At 38.0% G+C, this 13,944-nt stretch overlaps 1 non-coding gene across 1 annotated transcript; it reads right to left on the bottom strand.

Moving 5' to 3' along the window:
- Window positions 1–13,351: 13,351 nt before the first annotated feature.
- LOC115068775 lies at window positions 13,352–13,463 on the bottom strand. Its single transcript, XR_003848123.1, has one exon. It is a non-coding gene; the product is annotated as a U6 spliceosomal RNA (small nuclear RNA).
- Between the last annotated feature and the right edge of the window lie 481 nt (window positions 13,464–13,944).

Genomic DNA, 13,944 nt, shown 5'->3' with positions numbered 1-13,944 from the left:
TGTGTGTGTGTATACACATGTTACAGTGCACATGTATAGTTCAAAAGGCAACTAGTGGGAGTCAGTTCTCTCCTTCCACACTGTGGGTCCTGGCCATCAAACTCAGGGCCATAAAATGCTTGCTAGCTCAACTATGCTTTTATTTTTTGTGGGTCATTTTTTTTTGAGAGAGAGAGAGCGAGTCTATGGCTGTCTGCTTATTAATTAGAATCTTTAGAATATGTATATTAGTGCCATTATTCATATGGCTGGGGTAAAATACATCAACTTGCTGGGTTTCTTTCTGTATTTTCTCATCTGTTCTTTATTACTTTTTCCTGTTCCTCTTCCTTTTGGGGGAAGGGATGGGAAGGACTCATGGATTTCTTTTATAATTCCATTTTATTTATATTGCTGGTTTGTACCTCCTTATTTTATTTTTAGAAGATTTTTTTCTGGGTTGAGAATATACACACCATACCAACCTAGTAATGTTACACTTCTTTGTATGTAGCATCAGAACTTTACAATGTTGTACATCTCTCCCTTCACTTCTGTGCTGTTGCTATGCTTTTTACCTCTACCTATACTATAAGCATCATACTACATTGTCTTTATTTTTGCTTTAAATAGTAATTTATATTTTGAGGAATATGAGAAAAGTTGTTTACATTTCTTAATGTATTTACCATATCTCCTAGTCTTTGTTTTATTTATTTTATTTTATTATTTGTGAGGACTTACCTTTCCATCTGACATCATCTCTTAGCTCTGCTCAAGGAACTTCCTTTAACCTTGGTGGAGGGCAGTTCTGTTGACAACGAATTTTCTTCTTTTTGTGTTTCTTCTTCAATCTCTGGAAAGAATCTTTGAAAGATATTTTTTGTAAAGAATTAAAGGTAGGCATTTTTTTTTCTTCTAAATACATTTGACTCACATAGCTTATGAAGTCTGATGTCATTCTCCTTATTGCCCTTGTCACAGTGTCTCTTGTTTTCCAGAATGATTTTAAGATTTTCATTTTATCGCTGGCTTTCAGCAATTTCATTATGTAGTACTTTGGAGTGCAGTATCCTTTTGAGGATTTAAATTTGAGGCCCTCCATAGTTTTGTTGTTTTTCATACTGGCTGGTAGGACATGACTATTTCTAGCCCTCTATGAGCTCCAGAGATTTTTTTTTCCCAACTACTTCTTTCTTGTGGCTCCTTGGCTAGGTTGGGTCATTTCCTGCAATGTGTCCACACTCAGTACTCAGTCCTCTCATGTGGATTCCATGGCCAAGCTGAACAGCTGTGCCTTTGTGCACGTCGCTCCTCTGGGATACTATGCCCTAACAAAGTTTACTTTGCTTGTTTTGCCTAATAACTTCTATCTTTGACTCAAAAAGACACCGGATTCTGTGTTGTTGCCTGGAAACTGCCTGCAGGAGGTAAGTGGTGCACGTGGAGTTCTCATTCTCTAACCCAGTTGTGCAATTCTTCTTCTCTAATGTCCGCAAACCACGGTTTCCTGTGTTGTTTATGTTGCAGGGTGATTGTGCTAACTCATACCGCTTAACTCCATTTTGGCCTGAAGTTCAAGTAGCCTCGGAGATATTGATAGTGGTGGTAGATGACTCTTTGTGAGTGACATTAGCTTCTAAAGACTAAGGGGAATACCTCAGAAAATATAATGAAAACTACTGGCCAGTACATTAACAAGACCAGTACATATATGAGCATTCCAGTAATTTCTAGGTAAAGATAAATAAAAGAATCACAAAGACCTGCAGAATTAGAAAGCTGTTTAAACTGCGTATCACCTGTGATTGAATGATATCAGGAAATAAAGTCCCTTCTAGAGTCTCTAAAAAGCTTTAGAATTTTCTAAAATAAAATATTACCTCAGATGCAGTGACAACTGCTCAGACAGGCTGTTATAGTGCTCTTTGGCGGACACTTGACAGGAAAGGCCACAGTAGACCTCTGCCAGTTTCCTTACTGATGGGTGGCTTTAGTTTTCTCACTTCATATTAGAAGACCATATGTTTAGATTTCTAATAGATAAACACATTCTTTCCCTTCAACTCATTTTTGTTTTGAAATAGCTTTTCCTACAATTTTGCTTTGATATATTCCTTTAGCTTTGACACAAATCCTAGGAGAGTCATTGCAGAATTTAGTAACTAAATCTTTCTTTAAACGTTTACAGCATTTTGATGAGCAAAGTAATACTATTCAGAAAAAAATATGCAGTCATGAATGCATGTATATAGCTCTATAAAGGATTACAATTAAAAATTTATTTATTATTTTTATTTTATGTGTATGCATATATTGCCTGCATGTAGGTAAGTGCACCCATGTTGTGCAATGCCCACGAAGGTCAGAAGAGGTTGTTGAATTCCCTGGGACTGGAGTTACGGACAGTTGTTAGCTGCCATGTGGGTGCGGGGATTCGAACCTGGGTCTTCTGCAAGAACAACCAGGGTTCTTAATTGCTGAGCCGTCTCTCCAGGATTACAATTTTAACTTTTCTTTTATATTAGTCTTTTAAGATGCTGAATTTTCAAATAAAATTACTCCCTATTATGGTGCACTTAGAGATATTTTTCAAGGAAATATGCAAATTCATTGCTTTTCCATTTGCTATGGTTTTCTAATGATACAGGAAATAATGAAAATCTTTTTTCTTTTCTGTAGAAGCTTAAAGTATCTTTTAAAAATGTTTAAAAACCTAGTTATGTATCCAAAGCAATTAAAAAAAAGTTTTGTAGAAAAATATCTCAAGCGTAATAGAAAACATTTTTTTGTATTAGCCAATTATGATTACAAATTTTAACCATGATTCTTAAAATTCTCTTTGATATGAAGCTTTAAATACCAATTATAGTGAATCTGCTTCTGTAAATCAAAGAAGCAGTTAAAGCCAAATGACCCAATTACAGGTTTATTTTACAAAATGAATGAGTAAGGAAAGCTTTTTAGCTCCCCGATATGCTATTGTTCTTCTTTACAGAATGTCAGGAAGGAAATCAATCTCACGCTGATTAGGGTTTTACCTTGTCCCCTCTTTCTGTCAATTTCTGGAGATTTTTCATTTGCTAGGGAAAAACTAGGAAGCTATGGGCAGTGAGAGATAACAGCAAAGGATTTTCAAAGGATTTGAGGATGGAGAAACAGAAATGACCCAGCTGGCTGCTGCACTGCGTTCCTTTGTGCGGCTGTGCTTCACCAAGCCTGTCAGGAGCTGGTCCTGATGATTGTGATGGATTCCAGGTTTGCACATAAGCAAAGGTGAAGGTATTTCTGGTCTGATGAGTAAAAAATACTCCTAAGTAGAAAGAGCAGTGAGATTTCCTTGGCTTTTGTACTGATTTGCCTCTATTTAATTGGCCAGTCATTAGAAAATGCTATTAGGTAATATAATGTGAAACAACGAACCACATGACCAATTCCTGTGCATTTATGGGATAATGACACATATCTTATAAAACCCATTTGTTCTTTATAGCTGTAGTCAAAGCTTTCATTTTCTTATATACTAGCTTATACAGGAGAATGCCATAGATTGTAAAAGGTAATTCAACTTTTTAATATATATTATCAAAATACTTTTTACTGTAAAACTACTTCTGAGGATATCTTTACATAAATTGGGGTAAATTTTTTTCATATTTCCTAAATATAAATATATAATCCATCTTCAATTAAATAATCAGTTGATTATTAGAACACTGTCTTTGAGGCACGTCCTCAACCTTGCCTGTAGCCTACAGGAATGTAGAGGGAGATTGAATCAAGCTACATGAAGAGACATGGAATGGGAACTGTGTTTGGATTTAACACCATGGAGGAGGAGGCTTTGGCTTCTTTCAGTTCCTTTTCAGTCACATGTACTCCATTTCTAGTCTCAGCCACCTCTCAAGATGGCCATATGGCAACTAGATTAGCCCAGTACAGAGTTAATATTTTTATGACTATGTGGTTAATCATGGATGAGCTGGGTCTTATACCATAATAATTTTAAAGCCATTTTTTATTTTCCTTGAAGTAAATGGGTATTTAGCTTTATTACTGTTTGTGCACTTAGTTTTCTATGCTCTTTTTGGTACTTGAAACAAACTATCCCTCAGTTGTCCACAATACCTTCTAAAGTGTTTTGGTGACTATTAGGGCTTTTCCTCCCTTCCTTCCTTCCTTCCTTCCTTCCTTCCTTCCTTCCTTCCTTCCTTCCTTCCTCTTCCTCCCTCACTCTCCATCTCCCTCTCTTCTCCCCCTTTCCCTTTTTCCTCCTCTCCCCTCCCTCTCTCCTTCCCTCTAACCCTCCCTCTCATGATTCTTCCCTCTCTGCCTCCCTCTTTCTCTTTCTTTCTGAGGTACTAGGAACTAAGCTGGGAGCCTCATGCATGCCACACAAGCAGTCTACTCCTTAGAGATATCCCCATCCCTTCCTTACTTTTTATTTTGAGATAGGGTCCTGATACCTTAGACTTGATCCAATTTGGGATCAGTTGTTCCTTAGCCCTGGCACACAGTCCTGATATCTTCTTCAGTGAGCCTCCTAGTCCACATGCCACATCCCTTTTGTCCTGATTCTATATATTCCTTTAAATTTATTTGTATGGGAGGATTACTTCTTCTAGTAGCCACTCTTATTTGCTTTATTGTTATTTTTAAAAGTCATCATATATATTCATTGTAAATGGTACTGTGTTACAAAAGGACATTTCATACAAGTATATGTCAGCATGTCCTCCCCTACTGTTCTCTCTCCTTTCCTCTCCTCCCTCATCTTGTTAATACCCTTTGCTTCCCAGAACAATTTCACTTTCACTTTCATATATCTGCATACATGACTTTATGTATGTATGTAACATCTAGGAATCACAAATAAGAGAAAACATAGGATTTTTGTCTTTCTGAGGCTGGCTTTTCACTTATTATAATTATTTCCAGTTGCAGTCATATTCCTGAAAATGATATAACTTCATTCTTCTTTATGACTGAAAAAATTCCATTGTGGGTATATGCCATTCATCCATTCCCTTTATTGGACTCCTAAGTTGGTTTCATAACTTGGTTTTTGTGAGTAATGCTACGATAAGCATTGGTATGAAAATATCTCTGTGATGTGTTGACTTGGAGTGTTCTGGGTAAATATCCAGGAGTTTATATTGTGGATGTTTACCTGGGTCATGTGGTGTGTCTATTTTTAGTTTTCCGCAGTAACTAGACTAGTTTATATTCTTACTATCCATGTGTAAGGGTTCTTTTTTGGTCTACATTCTGACCAGCATATGCTGTTATTTTCTTAATGACTGTCATTCTGACTGGGGTAAGGTAGAATCTTAGTGTAGTTTTGATTCACATTTCTTCTATGGCTAGTGAGGTTGAAATTTTTTTCATATACTTAGTGACAATTTTCATTGCATCTTTGGAGAACTGTCTTCTCATTTCACTAGCCTATTTATTGATTGGGCTCTTTGGTTTCTTCTTGGTTAGTTCTTTTAGTGTCTATTCTAGATATTAATCCTCTGTCCTATGTATAGCTAAAAAATATTTTCTCCAATTTTGTAGACTATCTCTTCACTTAAGTGTTTACTGTGCAAAGCTTTATAATTTCATATACTAGAGTCCAATGTACAAAGCCCTTGCCTATGACTGTCTGTATCTGAAGTGGTTCAGAGTTTCAGGTCTTTCATTAAGACCATTTGGTGTTTGATTTTTTTTGTGCAGAATAAAAGATAGGAATCCAGTTTCCTTCTATATGTGGAAATCCAATGTACTCAGCATCATTTGTTGAAGAGGATACCTTTTATCTAATGTGTGTTTTTTGTCATTTTTTTTTTCTGTTTAAAGTCAGGTGCTGTAGCTGTGTGACCTGTGTCTGGGTCCTGTATTCTGTTCTATTGGTCTTTGTATCTGTTTTTGCACCAGTGTCATACTCTGTTTGTTGCTATGGTAGTGCAGCATAACTTGAAATCAGGTATACTAATACCTTCAATATACTTTTGCTTAGGATGGCTTTCACTGACATCTTTTGTGTTTCCACATAAATTTAAAATTTTTTTCTATTTGTGTAAGAATGTCAGTAGAATTTTGATAGGGATTACACTGAATCAATATATTGCTTTGATGTAGGCTTTTCACAATATTAACTTTCCAATCCATAAGCACAGGAGATCTTTCCATCTTATAGCATCTTTTTTCAGTTTCTTTCGTTAGTGGTTTGAGGTTTTCATTGTAGAGCTCTTTCACTACCTTGGTGTCCTAGTTTGCCTTAAATGCTGTGTCAATACACTATGACCAATACCAACTTGGGGAGGAAAGAGTTTATTTTATCTTACATCTCCCGAGTTATGTAGGCTGTGTCTTTACTGGAATTATGGTGGCCTTTGCTGTACAGAGGCTTTTTAATTTCATGTGATTCCATTTATCAATTGTTGGTCTTAATGCCTTCACTTTTGGAGTCCTGTTCAGTAAGTCCTTCTGTGTGCCTATAAGTTGCAGAGTATTCCATACTTTCTTTTCTATCTGATTTAAGGTCTTATGTTGAGGTCTTTGGTCCATTTGGAGTTGAGTTTTATGCAGGGTGAGAGATCATCTACATGTAGCTATTCAGTTGGAGCTGCACCATTTGTTGTAGATGCTGTCTTTTCTTCAATGTGTATTTTGGCCCCTTTGTCAAAAATCAGGTGGCCTATGTGTGGGTCCTCAATTATATTCTATTGACCAATGTGTCTGTTTTTATGCCAGTACCATGGTGTTTTTATTACTATGGCTTTGTTGTATAATCCAAAATCTGGGATGTTGATACCTCTAGAAATGTTTTTATGGTCAGGGATATTTTGGCTATCCTGTGTTTTTCATTTTTCCATATGAAGTTTAATATTTTTTCCAGTTCTAAGAAGAATTGCATTGGAATTTTGATGGTGATTGCATTGACTCTGTAGATCGTTTTTGGTATGATGGTCATTTTCCCAATATTAATATTACTAATCTATGAGCATGGTAAGATTTTAAATCTTCTGGTATCTAATTTCTTCAGTGACAGTTCAGACACTTGTCACACCTAGGGGCATTCTTCCACACCTCCCTCCCTCCCTCCTTCCCTTTCTTCCTTCCTTCCTGCAGTTATTTATTTTTAAGGCTATTGTGAATGATATTATTTCTTCAACTTCTTTCTTGGTGTGTTTTGTATACAGGAATGGTATTGGTTTGGGGGTATTAATTTTGTATCCTAATATTCTGTTGAATGTGATTAACAGCTGAGGAGTTTTCTAGTGATGTCTTTAGTGACATTTATGTACAGAATCATATCATCTGAAAATAGGGATACTTTGACTTCTTTTTTCCTACTTATATCTCCTTTATCTCCTTCATCTCCTTCTCATGTCTTAGTGCTCTACATTGAACAAAAGTGAAGAGAGTAGACATCTTTTACTCGTTCCTGATTTTAGTGGGAATGCTTTAATATTTTTTCCCATTTAGCATGGCTGTGGGGTTGCTCTATATTGCCCTTATTATGTTGAAACATGTTCCTTTATTCCTAGATTTTCCATGACTTTTATTATGAAGAGATTGGGTTTTGTCAAAGACCTTTCCTGCATCTAATGAGTTGATTATGTGGTTTCTTTCCTTGAGTCTCTTTATGTAGTAGAATATGCTTATTGATTTACGTACGTTGAACCATCCCTGTATCTCAGGGATAAAGCCAGCTTAATCATGGTAGGTAATCTTTCTGATGTGTTCTTGAATTTGACTTGCAAGTATTTTGGTTGAGAATTTTTGTGCTCATGTTCATCAGATATTGATCTATAATTTTATTTTTTGTTTGGTCTTTGTCTGGTTTTTGTATCAAGGTAATGCTAGCTTTATAGAAAGAATTTGGAAATGTTCCTTATTTTCTATTTTATGGTACAATTTGAAGAGTATTGATGTCAGTTCTTCCTTGAAGATCTGGTAGAATTCTATACAAAATCTATCTGGCCCTAGGCTTTTTATAGTTGGGAGATTTTTAATTATTGCTTCTATTTCATTGGACATTGTTGGTCTATTTGAATTATTTATTTCATCTTGATTTGGCTTTGATGAGCCATACCTATTTCCAAATTTATCCATTTCTTTTAGTTTTTTCTGATTTGGTGGAATATAGATTTTTTTTTTTTCTTTTTGAGACAGGATCTCCCTGTATCTACAGCTGGCTTGGAACTCACTATGTAGACCAGGCTGGCCTGGAACTCACAGAGACCCGCCTGCCTCTGCCTCCCAAGTGCTGGGATTAAAGGTGTGTGTCACCATTCCCAGTAGTGGAATATAGATTTTTGAAATATATCTTTATGAATATCTGAATTTCCTCACTGTCTGTTGTAATGTTTCTCTTTTCATTTCTAATTTTATTAATTTGATTCATCTCTCTCTTTTGGTTAATTTGGTTAAAGATTTGTTAACCTTGTTGATCTTTTCAAAGAATTAAAAAAATATTTCCTTATTTCATGGATTGTATTTTTTAGTTTATATGTCATTATTTTCAGCTCTGATTTTGATGATCTCTTTTCATCCACATTTTTTTCCATGATGGCTTCAGGTGAATCATTAAGTTATTAATTTGAGATCTCTCAAAAAAATTTTTTTGAGACAGGTCTTTCCTGTAGCCCTGGCTGATTTGGAATTCACCATGTAGACCATGTTGGCTTCCGTCTTGCAGAAATCCACCAACCTCTGCCTTCCAGGTATTTGGATTAAAGCTGTAAGTCACCCACACCTGGCAAGACCTCTCAAATTTTTTGATGTGGGCACTTGTTGCTATGCACTTTCCTCTTATGATGTCCTTCATCCCCCCTCCATAGTTTTGTTTTCCTTTCATTCAATTCTATGAATTTTTAATTTTTCTTTTTGTTTTCTTCATTGACCCAATTATCATTCAATAGTGTGTTGTTTAATTTCCATAACTTTCCATACTTTCTGTAGCCCATAGTGCTGTTGATATGTAGCTTTATTCTTCTGTGGTCAAGTAGAATGCAGGATATTGTTTCAGTTTTGCTGGATTTGTTGAGACTTGGTTTGTGTCCTAGTATGTGGTCAGTTGTGGATAATGTTGCATGAGTTGCTGAGAAGAATGTGTATTGCTCAGTATTGGGGTGGAATGTTCTGTAGATAAGTGCTAGGTCCACTTGATTTATGATGCCATTTAGTTTCCGAGTTTCTGTTTAATTTTTTTTCTAGATGACCTGTCTGTTGGTGAGAGTGGGGTAATCTGTAATTTTAGATCTAATAAAATTTTAAATGAAATTGGTCCCCTCTGTGTTTGGTGCATCTATGTTTTGGATTGTAATACCCTGTTGGTGGCTTTTTTTCCCTCCCGTTAGTGAGCATGAAGTGTCTGTCTTTTTATCTTCTGACTGGTTTCCTTTTTAAGTCTGTTTTGTCAGATATTAGAATAGCTATGCCTACTTGTTTCTTAGTTCTACTTGCTTGGAATACCTTTTTTTCATCCTTTTATCCTAAGGTGATGTTTATTGTTGATGGTGAGGTGTGTTTCTTGGAGGCAGCAAAAACATAGATCCTGTTTTGTAATCCAATCTGTTAGTTTGCGTTTCTTTACTGGGGAAATTGAGACCTTTAATATTCAGTGTTATTAAAAGATGTGTAATAATTCCCAAACGTTTGTTGATTTTTATGATCTCTTTCAATGACCTGTCCTGATGTTGTTTATTTGTTCCCTCTTGTTCCCCATTGTTTGTGACTTCTTGTGTGTGTATTTCATATTTTATTTATTATTTGTATTTTATGTGTATGAGTGTATTGCCCGTATGTATGTAAGTGCACCCATGTCATGCAATGTCCTTGGAGGTCAGAAGTGGGTGTCGAATCCCCTGTAACTGGAGTTACAGATGGTTTTTAGCCACCATGTGGGTGTTGGGAACCGAACCTGGGTCTTCTTTAAGGGCAGCCAGTACTCTTAACTACTGAGCCATCTCTCCAGCCCCTTCTTGTGTGTTTTTAATCCTTCTGTTCAGATTGAAGTATTCTTTCTAGCATCCTCTGGAGAGCTGTGGTCATAAATTCCTTTCATTTGCTTTTATCATAGAAAGTTTTAATTTCTCATTCAATTTTTAACAGATAGTTTTACTGAGTATAATGGTCCAGGTTGACAGCTGTGGTCTTTTAAAACTTGGGGTACATATTTTCCCATCTGTGGGGACTTTTACAGTTGAACTGCATTTCAGAATAGGAGATGAATATAAGACTCTGGACAAGAGGTGGAAGGCTGTGATTTAAAGTGATGTGTTTGGGTGTCAAGTTGACAAGGGGTGGAGCTATGATGGTTAATCTCAACTGTCAACTTGATATCTAGCACCAGCCCAGGGATGGGCCTCTGGGCATGCTTGTGGGGCACTATCTTGATTAGGAAGATCCACCCACTGTGGGTAGCACCATTTGCTTGGACTGTATGAAGAGGAGAAAGTGGGCTGAATGTAAGCACTCTTTGTTCTCTGCTTCCTGATCATGCACAAAATGTCACCAGTTGCTTCAAGCTCTTGCTGCCTTAACTTTCTTGCTATGATGGGCCACACTTTGAGCTGTGAGCTGAAATAAACCCTTGGTTAATTAAGGTGATTTTGTTAGGACATTTTATTACAACAACAAAAATTGCTAAGGCAAATGACAATCATTTTAGAAATTAACATTGGTTGTACCATGTGTACTCGTATATCACTATGGGTATGAATGGAAAGGAAAATAATCAGAGTGAAAATAAGGACTAGTTTTGATGTGATAGAGACACTGGAACAAAACAGTAAGTAAATAGAAGAGGGGAACAGTAGAATCAGAGAGCTAGAATAAAAAGATAAAGAAACATGATCAGATAACCTAAAATATTCCAAGCTCACAGGATTAGACAGACACCCCACAAATCAGGCTAGCCTATGCTCTTTGGGAAAGCCTAAGAAAAGGACAGTGAAAAGGGAAGAATTGAGAAAAAAGAGACAGAAGGCAGACAAGAATAGAGCAGGACAAACCAGGCTAAAGTGCTATTGGCCATTCAATAAAAAAGAATAAATGTGAAGAGGAGAGAACTGGATGGATTGTAGAATGAATTGAGTTTAGGATGCTTGCTAGTTCCAACTGCAAGTCTTCCTGCACTCTTTTCTGGGTTCCCAGATGCCTGTCAACCCTGGAGGCAATCCTTTGAGAGGGCAGGTCACAGATGCTGGTTTCGTCAGTGGGCAGTTCCATGGGTTGTGTCTAATATGCTGTTCACACCTCTGGGCAGTCTGCGATTTCAAGTACAATTGCTGGCCCCATCTGAGAGTGGCCCATTGTGAGGTTGGGTCACAGTTGTTGGCCATACACCTTTTGTCTGGCTCCTCTCTTTTCTGCTCTTTAAAAAAATGTCTGTTGCTGAAAGTGGAGTGCAGATTCTCCCGGTTTCTCTGTCTTCAGTAGTGGCTTCTGCTGCCTGCTATTGGCACTGCCCTCAAGAGAAGCCAGTCCTGGGATGGACTCTGGTCTTTCTCTCCTGCTTCTTAAAGTTTCCTGCTTTACTTTGCGATAAAACAAGAGGCTTTCCAGCATCACTCACCTCTGATTGCTGTTATTTAACTGTTCCCATTTTGCTCCCTGGAGATTCTAGCAGATGGTGTCTGCCTATTGTCTACCGTCTTGGATCTTTCTCTTCTTGAGGTTTATACAGGAAGTAGAAAGTTTTAAAAGTACTTTATTTAATATTCGTGCATGCACATAATGTGTTTTGAGCCGATCTACCCCCATTCCCTTCCTGCCAATTCTTTCTCTATCCCCTCAACTCCTTTTCCCTCTAACTTCAAGTGCTGTCTTTAAAAGAAAGTGTCCACTGAGGTCATTTAGTGCCTGTATGTGCATGGATGTGGGACCATCTACTAGAGCATGGGTAGATGCTCTGAGGGCCCACATCCCTGAAGAAAACGGACTTTTCCTCCCCCAGCAGCTATCAATTGCCAGCATTTCTTCAGATAAACATGGGACTTCATAAGCCCCTCCTCCACCTATGCTGGGATTTTGGCTGGTCTGATACTATGTGACTCTTACGCAGGTGCAGTCCCAGTTGCTATAAGCGCGTGTATGCAACTCCCTGTCACGTCTAGCAAATACTCTTCTGCCTCAGATGCCTGCCCTGGGGTGTGTCCTGCACATGATGCAGAGCAAGCACAAGTGAAGTGCTTGGCAACGAGCGCTGGAGGGCTTCCTCCATGTTTTTCCTCCAAGTACGTCTTCACGTACTTCCTCACGTACTTCCTCACGTACATCCTCACGTACTTCCTCACGTACTTCCTCACGTACTTCCTCACGTACTACCTCACGTACTTCCTCACGTACTTCCTCACGTACTACCTCACGTACCTCCTCACGTACTTCCTCACGTACTTCCTCACGTACCACCTCACGTACCTCCTCACGTACTTCCTCACGTACTTCCTCACGTACTACCTCACGTACTTCCTCACGTACTTCCTCACGTACTTCCTCACGTACTTCCTCACGTACTTCCTCACGTACTTCCTCACGTACTTCCTCACGTACTTCCTCACGTACTTCCTCACGTACTTCCTCACGTACTTCCTCACGTACTTCCTCACGTACTTCCTCACGTACTTCCTCACGTACTTCCTCACGTACTTCCTCACGTACTTCCTCACGTACTTCCTCACGTACTTCCTCACGTACTTCCTCACGTACTTCCTCCACATACTTCCTCACGTACTTCCTCACGTACTTCCTCACGTACTTCCTCCACATACTTCCTCACGTACTTCCTCACGTACTTCCTCACGTACTTCCTCCACGTACTTCCTCACACACTACCTCCATGTACTTTCTCCAGTGTTCACGTTTTCTCCACATTGATTGAAATCTTCCTTTAAAATTCCACTTTCCTTTTTCTTCAACAACGGAAGTGCTAAAGTAATATGTAGATGCGATCTATTAAAGTGTTCTGAGAAAACTAGTAACAATAGTTATATTGTTATATAACAATATATAACAATAGTTATATATGTCAAACGGTTAAATTCATAAGTGAGATCTCAAAAATTATTTTTGACTTAAAATTGAAAAAATCCTGATTAATATATTTAGGGCACTGGAAAAAATCATTGCTGTCTCCTCTATTGTAAACAACCAACCTACCCACTGACCGAATCATTTGTAGTGAGTGCATTTGTAAGTACACAGAGTGGGGGTAGGAAAAAAAGGTGGATTGCTGATTTTGGAAAGTATTCTGGCTCATTTTATTTGGGAGTTCTGTCTTAAAAGAATACTAGAGAAAATTTGGGGGACTGGTTTTGAAAAGTCATTTTACATGTGTTTTGCTCAACATATTTAAGGTAATGGGATTCAAATAGGTGATAAAAATATAGTATAGACGAGTTTATGAATTTGTTCATTATCATTGCATAGGGACCATGCTAAATATCTCTGTGTCATTCTAATTTTTGTATGTATGGCAGGCACTAGACCATCATCTTTCCTTTTTCCTACTGGTTGGGACATGACATGGAGAAGAGAGAAAAGAAAGAGGGGCTCTAATCACTGCCTTCATTGGCTCAGCACCTGGACTGCTCTTTAATAAGCCGGAGAATTCCCTGGAGATTCTAGACTGAGCGGATGACTTAGATTATTCTGTGTACAAGTCAGGACACAACCAGAAATGTGATAGTAGGTCTCCTAGTAGGTGGAATTTAGTCCAGGGAATGAATTACATTGATAAGAGAGATCACAAATGGGGCTTCCAGGTGGGAGGCAGAGTTATGAAAGGAAGAGGTACGGGGCAGCAGCTGCACCTCCTAGAACATCACAGGAGACAGGAAAGAGGTGGAAAAGCTCTAGTTATTTCAGTCTTCCTGATCTCCATCTCCCAGCAATTTTTCCCGTTTCTCAAGCCATTAAAGAGCATGGAAGAGTCACTTGAAGATGTGAGCAGAGCAGAGCAAAGGCAGAGAG

The sequence above is a fragment of the Nannospalax galili genome, unplaced genomic scaffold (assembly GCF_000622305.1).
Source record: "Nannospalax galili isolate Female #2095 unplaced genomic scaffold, S.galili_v1.0 scaffold87, whole genome shotgun sequence".
In the NCBI taxonomy this organism is placed as follows: domain Eukaryota; kingdom Metazoa; phylum Chordata; class Mammalia; order Rodentia; family Spalacidae; genus Nannospalax; species Nannospalax galili.
This window is presented reverse-complemented; position numbering and strand designations above follow the sequence as displayed.